This window comes from Arachis ipaensis, chromosome B08 (assembly GCF_000816755.2).
Source record: "Arachis ipaensis cultivar K30076 chromosome B08, Araip1.1, whole genome shotgun sequence".
In the NCBI taxonomy this organism is placed as follows: Eukaryota; Viridiplantae; Streptophyta; class Magnoliopsida; order Fabales; family Fabaceae; genus Arachis; species Arachis ipaensis.
In genome coordinates this window covers 91,784,404-91,793,498 of record NC_029792.2, presented here as the reverse complement: position 1 = coordinate 91,793,498, position 9,095 = coordinate 91,784,404, and the positions used below count along the sequence as shown (strand labels likewise).

Genomic DNA, 9,095 nt, shown 5'->3' with positions numbered 1-9,095 from the left:
TCAAATAGGCAATCTCAAACAATTCATATAGTATGCATATGATGAATGCCTGTCCCTAGTGACTGATGATATTATTTGTCGGTTATAGAGCCAACCCGACAAGTTCTGTAGCTAACCATTGGACTGTCCCTCTGTCGCGCATCCCCAACTTGAGTTATACTCATCATAAACTTGATCATAATCATGATCCATATCCATCACCCTCACTGGTGAATATTTACGGGGGCGAGCTCATCCGGGCCTTTCACAGTGCCCGGCCACACTTACGACATAGGGTCAAAAGAGCTTCGAGTCTCAACCTGGAGCACGTGGTGGCTAGCCACTGCTTCCTCCCATGGAAACCCTCATCTCCGATGGTGGAAGTGCAAACATTCACAATTCATTCAACAGCATATATGCATTTATACTTAGCCATAATCATGGCTCCACCATAACACGGCAATAATCTAGCCATCCGGCTTACGGTTAAATCCATAACCAGCCAATTCATTAACAATTACGGCCCTTCGGCCCATGGCACAACAAGCACTTCCACCGCCATCCTCCGCATCTCACATAATCATCTTTGATCCTCATTGATCATTCATTTTTTCCTTGCTTCACTCGCAAGTTACCACATTCACTAGCCCTTTTCCTCAAGCTAGGCATATCATAATGATTTAAGATATAAGTGGTGAGATCGGAGGCTTAGAAGTATGAAATTTGGCTTTTAAAACTCAAAAATCAACTTTGGGATGAAAACAGGGCCACGCGTACGCGCACTCCACGTGCACGCGCGGATGGCCAAAAACTCATCGACGCGCAAGCGTCATACGCGCGAACGCGCGGGTTGAAAAATATCCAAACGGCGCGCAAGCGTCAGCCACGCGTATGCGTGGGTGCTCTTGCGCCCAGGCACAAAACTGGCACAACTCTCTGGAAAATAGCTGGGCATATGGCGCAGCGCATCGACGCGCCTGCGCACACCACGCGCACGCGTGGATGGTGCTTTTTGGAAGAATGGCGCGCACGCCCCAAGTGTGCCTACGCGCGGAGGGTTATTCTGCTAAAAGTTTTCTAAGTTAAAAGCTACAGAATTCACAGATTCAACCCCCAATCTTCCGACGGTCATAACTCTCTCATTTTAAATCATTTTTCACCTGTTCTTCGAACGGCATGGACATCCCGGATCCAATTTCATTTCTAAACATAACAATTCAATGCCTATCTTAGGGCCTCTAGCCTAAGTATTTCCTACCACATTACATATTAGATACGGGAAACCGAAACCATACCTTAGCCAATTTTCCACGCTCAACCGGAGCACTTCCAAACCACTTGTCCACAAGCACTCAAGGTATCAACACCTCCAAGAACAGATTTTATCACACAAAACCCTCTTCCAAGCTTTCCAAAAATCACCAATCAAGCTCCAATATTCACATATACACAACCTAAGCCACAATCATCATATCTATACACAACATCTCAATACCCAAACATCATAGAACAACAATTTACACTAGGTTTGAGAATCTTACCACACCCAAGGTCCAAGGAGACAAGATTAACCTTCTCCTTCAAGAGAGTTGGGTCCTATAACATCAAAGAGTCCAAAATCTCAACATTTTTGCTCATGAAACTCGAAATCAGGGCTGGAAATTCAAAGATCAAAACGTGGCTTACCTCAAGATTGATTGTATGGATTTTGTAGAGCCCTCCGCAGTGAACGCGTGGCCGCAAACGGTGCGGCAATCGGAGCTCTAGATCAAAAGTTATGGTGGTTTGAAGATCAAGTGAGAGATAGAACTTGAGAGAGTGTTCATCCCCTCCCTTACTCCATTTCAGCGTGAATGAGAGTGTTGTGAGGAGAGAGAGTGCCGAAAACTAGGGTTTTGGTTTAGTTTAGTTGGGCCAAGGGCCCACTTTGGGTCCGGTTGGCCCAGTTTGGCCCGTTCGGTCCAATCTTGGTCCGTTTTCTATAAAATTGGTACCGAAATTCTCGTTTCAATCTCTTCTATCATATTAAGCCATAAAAATAACATTTTTGGCTTTCTAGAATAAATTCGGTTAATTAGTCCGTTTTCTATAAAATTGGTACCGAAATTCTCGTTTCAATCTCTTCTATCATATTAAGCCATAAAAATAACATTTTTGGCTTTCTAGAATAAATTCTCATTTATGGGTTAATTAGCCGTTAATTAACCGGGTCTTACAAATTCAATCAAATCCAATCAACAATCTATCACAATATCAATTCACTTATCCAATACAATTTAACCAGTGAGAAATTATCAAAACCCGATCTCTATATGAAATCAAGATAATGGAAACTCCGGATAAGCTTTTTGACCGAACAACTGAAGAAGAAAACGTCAGAAATCGACTATGCTTCCTAGTACACCAACCAGGCGAACCATGCAAACTTGGGGGAAACTCTACCATCAGCTTTTCCCAAACAAAAGTGACGTCAACATGTAGAGGAGGAAGATACGAACACTTTAATCAAAATAGATTTTTTATTGGAGTTACGGATCACAAGAAATCGAAGTCGGAAGTTTGGTTTCCTTGAAGAACATATTCTTCTCACTCTCGGCCTTCTTTCCTTCTTTTCTTTCCAAGTTCGGTGAGAATGATGATAATTAAAGGTTGATGGTCATGAATGATGATTTGTGGTGTTAAAGCATGGCTAGGTGTCACGGTTATACACACACATATATAAGCCACGTTTTCATTTCTTTTCTTTTGTTTCCTTAATGCATTCGGCCAAAGTGAATGGAACTAAGGAAATAATAACATTAGATGATGATTAAGGATGATTATTGGCTAGGTGTCAAGTTCTAGAGCTGCTGAGTCAGACGTTCAAGTTATAAATATCTTAAGCAAATAATTATGAAAACTAGATATATTAAAACACAAGTAATAATATATATGAGTTACTAATATAATTGACATTAGTAACATAATGATAAGAGATATACGATGAAGCATTAGCAAAGCTAAGTTCATTGGAGAGTACCGATATTTACTCATATCGGCAGATATTGAGCTCGATAATAATATTATTAACTAAACTCTATTTTTAAATTAAAAATATCAATTACTCAAAATTATAGCACGTAAAATTAATTAATAACATAATAATAAAATTATATTATCATTTATTTTACTTCAAAACTTGGAATTGACTCATCAAAATAAAACTAATTGCTGAAAATAATATTTTTTGAAAAACATCGTGTTGGCATAAAAATTCAGGTTGTTACAATTTCACTCGGTTATTTCACTTCTGTAATCTCTATTTGAGATCCAATAACTATTTCCTATGATTTGGAACGAATCTTATGCCCCTAAACCGTTTTCTTAACTCTCCAAATTTTCGTAAATCCTATAACGAGTATAGAGAAAAATGAGAATGTGATTATATGATAGAATAATGAGATTGAGTTGATTCGAGAGGATAATGAGAATGAGATTATGTGATTAAATATGAGATTATGATTGACGTGTGACGGGCACTATATCCCAAGAGTGTGGCGGGCACTATATGTAATACCCTTACTATCAGAATGTCATGCTTTCGGCTGTGTCACTTTGATAGCAAGAATATTACGATGAATTCCATATATTTAATAATAAGATATGAGCCTTTAACTCAAAATTGTATCGTTGTTTTCATTGAAAGACCAAAAATACTTTTTATTTCAATCAAACATGCATATATAACCCAATTCAAATCACAATTCGCATGTATACACTACAAAATTTTTATTTGTTTGTGATAGTTTTTTAATGGGAGTTACTAAAAACCTCCATAATATATTTTATTTGTGGCAAAATATAAAAGTCATTATTATAATACTTCTAATCTAATTAATTATAAAACAATCCAATTCAAACAAATATTCACTCAGCCCATACAAAAAAAAAAAACATAACAGGGCTTCGAGGGAGGGGACGATGGAGAGTGAGATCTCTCTGAAACCCTAGAATTTCAATGTCACCGCTACCGCTACCACTACCGCTACCGCCATTCATGTCTTTTCTGTTGTTGCCGTCATTGTCTCCTTTGTTGAGGTAATGCTTAGATCTTCTGCTTTTGCATCGTCTTCTACGGTGGGTTCTTCCGCTGGTTCTGCTTTTGCTCCAGTGGCTTGAAGCACTCAGAGCAAGGTTTCGACACGGACACGGTGGCACTAGCTGAGGAGATCTAAAAGGCGAGCGAGCAGGAGTATTTAGAAGCTTCGATTGAAGCTGCGTTCGAATCTATCAGATCTCGTAGAACTTATTCTCATGTCGTTCCAAGTCATTGCGGTGAGAATTTCTTCCTAATTTTTTTTTGTTTAGTTCGGAACTTAAATTTTCTCACTCACTTCTGTTCAGAATTTGAGTTCTCTATTAACTCCAATTTGTGCCTAGTTCAGCTTCATACGGATACTTTCTCACTTGCTTCTATCATTTTAATGATTCTAGATTACAAAGCCAGCAATGTACCTTTTTATGGAAATTCAGAAGATTGATAGTAGTTACTATCCTGAGGTATATATGTATGTCTTTCTAATAATTCCTTTTCAAATGGAAGATTGAACTTACTGATTACAAAATAGTTCGCTACATGGATGGCCTTGCAGACTCTCCATAAGCCCTTTATTATCAATGCTGGATCTGGCTTCAAAATGCTATGGAAAGTCGTTAAGACATTCCTAGATATTTACACAGTAGCAAAAGTTCAAGTATGGATCATTGTTATATTCTATTATATTATTCCATTTTCAGATATCTTGAACTAACAAGATTCTTATCCCATTGGTACCAGCTTTAATTTTGGCATGCCAACTATGTTATAGTTACTGTGATTGATGGTGGCAATGGATTGGCACTAGTGACAATGGTGGTTTAGTTGTTAGTGATTATACAAATCTTATTAATATTTAAGTTGATAATACGTTAAAGGTTTTTTTCCCTTTTGGTTTGTAATATTATCTTGCATTTGGTTGAACTGATTTTGGTTTGATTTATAGTAAGAATTTGTCCCCTATTTTCCTAAAGACAGCATATTTGTATTATACAAATTTTAACTGTTATCATATTTCATCTATTTATGTGAAAGATTAATCCTTGATTGGGAAAAACAAATCACCCCCCTCATTTTTGTTGTTTCTGCAGGAAAAAAGAAGGTCCTGCAGCAAAACTTTACATAAAATGGGCAGCATCAATGGTTACTTCTCTTGATACTAGTGTCCCCTGTGTTATGTACATGCAAGCAGATGCTCCAAATCCTATTGTAGGTAATTAACTAATTATTAAGTATCCTTAATTTGCAGCTATCTTCACTAATATTACTTTATTGTTATACATGTTAATTGCTAGATTGACACATGCAATAGAGTTTACTGCGATCAGTTCATACCAAACTCTAATGCTAAGCCAAAGATTTAGATCGAGGGCTATAACAGATGGTTAGTTACTCGAGCTAAGTTAGTTAGATTCTTGATAAAAGAGCACAGATAAAGACCGAAAAAAGGGTCTAAGTGACTTTGAATTCTTTGATTTGCAATGGCAAATTTCTTTATTATGGTGGAGCTGTACCTTAGAGACCTGTGAAAGATCTTGCATTTGCTGTGGCAAGATTTTATCAACTTGGTGGAATTTTTATGAACTACTATATGGTATTGAAACCTATGATATCTTTTAAGTTTGTTATTATATGTATATGACAAAGGAATTGAGTTAATAGCACAAAATTTTGATGTGAAACAGTATCATGAAGGAACCAATTTTAGTAGAACCACAGGTGGACTTTTTGTTTCTACTAGTTATGACTATGATGCACCACTTGATGAATATGGTATGATATTTATTTATTTATCTATCTTATTATTTTGGTTCTAAAGAGAATCTCAAATTTAACCAATATCTCTTATGCAGGAATCATTAGACAGCCTAAGTGGGGACACCTTAAAGATTTGCATAATTTTATAAAGCTTTGTGAAGAAGCATTGATTGCTACTGATCCAGCAGTTACATCTTTTCATCCAAATGTAAAGGTATATATGAGTAGCACTTTTTAAAACTTATATAAGATTTTCTTAAATTTCTTAAAGCTTATTATGTTTCTAATATCTTATTAAATCATCTTGATATGCTTTATGGTTTCTGCTCTTTGAGCTCTCAGGTTGTAGTTTACAAAATAGATAATGTGTGTGCTGTCTACATAAACACTACAAAGTCTATATTTAATTAAGGTAAAGCTAGTATGTTAATTTCTACTGTAATTGTGGATCACTTTAGTAGTTCTTTAAAGGATAGCATATGTTACCAAGTAATGAACTTACTCCAGCAGAAAAGATATCAGAGGAAATAGGAAAGTTAATAATCAGATAGGGTGCGACTAAATAAGTGCTATTATGATGCTTGGTTGGATTATTCTTGTTCATAATTTGGTGAGTGATCTTTATTTTATTCGTACAAAAGAACTCCACTATTATGCCATAAAAGAAGTGCTGGAAGGGATATTAGTTAGCAATTCCATTATCAGAAAAAGTATGATGATTCCCTTGTTAGACAATAACTACTACTTACATACCAAGCTAATGATAATAAATTAGGTAGAGGTTGTGACAATTTAGAACATTTAAGTGGTGTGTAATATAACATATTTGACTCCAGGTGCATTTAATAATAATTAAAAAAATAGACTGCCATGAATAATCAAATGAATTAGTAATCTCTGACCTCATTCTATATTCTATTTTCCTACGAATTTTATGCCAATAATTGGAATTATAACAAGAGCCAAGAGAATTAGTAATAATAAGGAATAACTCGTATAAATTTACAAATATATCAATCAAATAATCATGTGTGGATGATAGTGAATTAGAGTAGTAAAAAGTCTCTTCTGTAGCTGCATTTGAAAGTTTTCTTTTATAAAACATGTTGGTGACTAATGCTTCTGCTGAATCAAAGCAATTTAAAGCTCAAATGATGCCACCAAAGTGTGATTCTAATTCTGATTCTCATTCTTATTTTGAGGGCATATAAATATCAGTAATCTCACAACAGAGACTTTCTTCTTCCTTCCAAACAAAGCAAGCTTTAGGTATAGTTATTACTATTATCTCCACTTTCATGCTATTGGATATGCAAGACTAATGCATAGAAGCATGTTAAGTTTAATTTTGTTAGAGAAATTATAAGTTTGTGATTATTTAAATTTGAGTTCATTTAATTTGTTTAGTTTTAGGAATAGATTTAAGTTTTATGTTTATTATTTTTGTTTTAATTTGTTTAGTTTTAGGAATAGAAGATAATAATGTTTCTCCTTTACCTACTATTGTTTCTTGTTTTTATATCCTTGTGTTGATGCAGAGCATGGATGCTCTTTTCAGATATTATGCATGTGTTTTTATTTATTCATGTCCAAAAGGGAGGATTCCCGTAACCATAACCATACATGACAAAATTAACAAGTTGTTTGGGATTGGATTCAGAATTTAATTTAATTGATTATATTTTTCTTCAATTTTTTTACAGATAATAATTATAATTAAAGTGGGTATTGATTCTTCTCTCACTAGTTTCTTACTATTGCTTTTGGACAAACGCTTGTTGAGGTAAGATAATAATTATATCCTGTTGTTTCTTGTTTTAAATATGTTAGAAGTTTATTATAGCTTTGTAGTATATTATGTTAGAAGTCTCATATTTTTTAGTAGTACATATGTCTAGTAATTATTTTTCCCTATTTGTAAAGATAATCTCTCTTTTTCAATTCTCAAATCAGTTTGGGCATCATGCCCAGCTTTTGCTTTAACACCTTTTTCTTGGAATATATATATATATATAATTTTTTCAGAAAGATCAAATTTTGTATCAGTTAGTTATTAGTAGATGTATAAAAAATTTAGAATTATATTGTTGTTGCTTAGTCAAGTGTGATCTAATTCTAGTATTTTTATGGCAGATGCTTAGGATCAATGCAAAAAATCCCCATTATTAATAGATTTCAAGCATGGCAGATGCTGAAGTAACCGAATGGGATCTAATATCCTCCGGTCTTCCACTTATTGTTTTATTTTACTTTTTAAAGAAAAACAATAATAGTTATGTAGAACAATATCATATAGAATTATGTTTGGAACTATTGACATTGAGAATTTTTTTATATATAGAGTTGTATCAATTAGTTATTAGTTGATGTATAAAAAATCTAGTATTATATTGTTGTTGCTTAGTCAAGTGTGATCTAATTCTAGTATTTTCATGGCAGATGCTTAGAATCAATGCAAAAAATCTCCATTATTAATAGATTTCAAGCATGGCAGATGCTGAAGTAACCGAATGGGATCTAATATCCTCTTGTCTTCCACTTGTTGTTTTATTTTACTTTTTAAAAAAAGCAATAATAGTTATATAGAACAATACTGTATGCAATTATGTTTGGAATTATTGACATTGAGAATTTTTTTATATATAGAGTTATGTTTTATATTGAGGAATTGTGTTATAAAAGATTTAGTTTTTGAATTTTGATATTAAAAAATAAATTTTTAATTTGAGAATATGTAAATGAGATGAGATTAATGAATGATTTGAAATTTAAAATAAATAAATAATTACAGGATTTGTGGAGGTTTGAAAATCTCACAAAATAGTTATATTTTGTTAAATTAAAAAATCAATTTGTGGGGATTTTAAACTGCCACAAAAATGGTTTAAAACTGCCACAAAAGTCCAATATAAAACTCCCACTAAACACATACAAAACCCCCCACTGAATAGATTATGGAGGTTTTTAAAAACCCCCCACAAAAGACCTCGTGACACCTCAAATTTTAGGGGTTTTAGTAACCCCACAAACCATTTGGTGAGCGTTATAAACCTCCACAAATAAGAAAAAAAACTGCCACAAATAAATAAAAACCTTGTAATGATATATATATATATATATACACGAAACTTCTTATACAACTTACAAATATACATACATACAAATCATTACAACTCGTATCCCTCTTACAAATATAATAATAAAGGCAAGGAAAAACTATAATTGTATATACAATAATATATAATACAATCAAATACTCAAAAGAAACTCCTTAAACTCTTCG

At 33.8% G+C, this 9,095-nt stretch overlaps 1 pseudogene; it reads left to right on the top strand.

Annotated features, from left to right (window-relative positions):
* Positions 3,877-8,032, top strand: LOC107614271 (annotated as a pseudogene).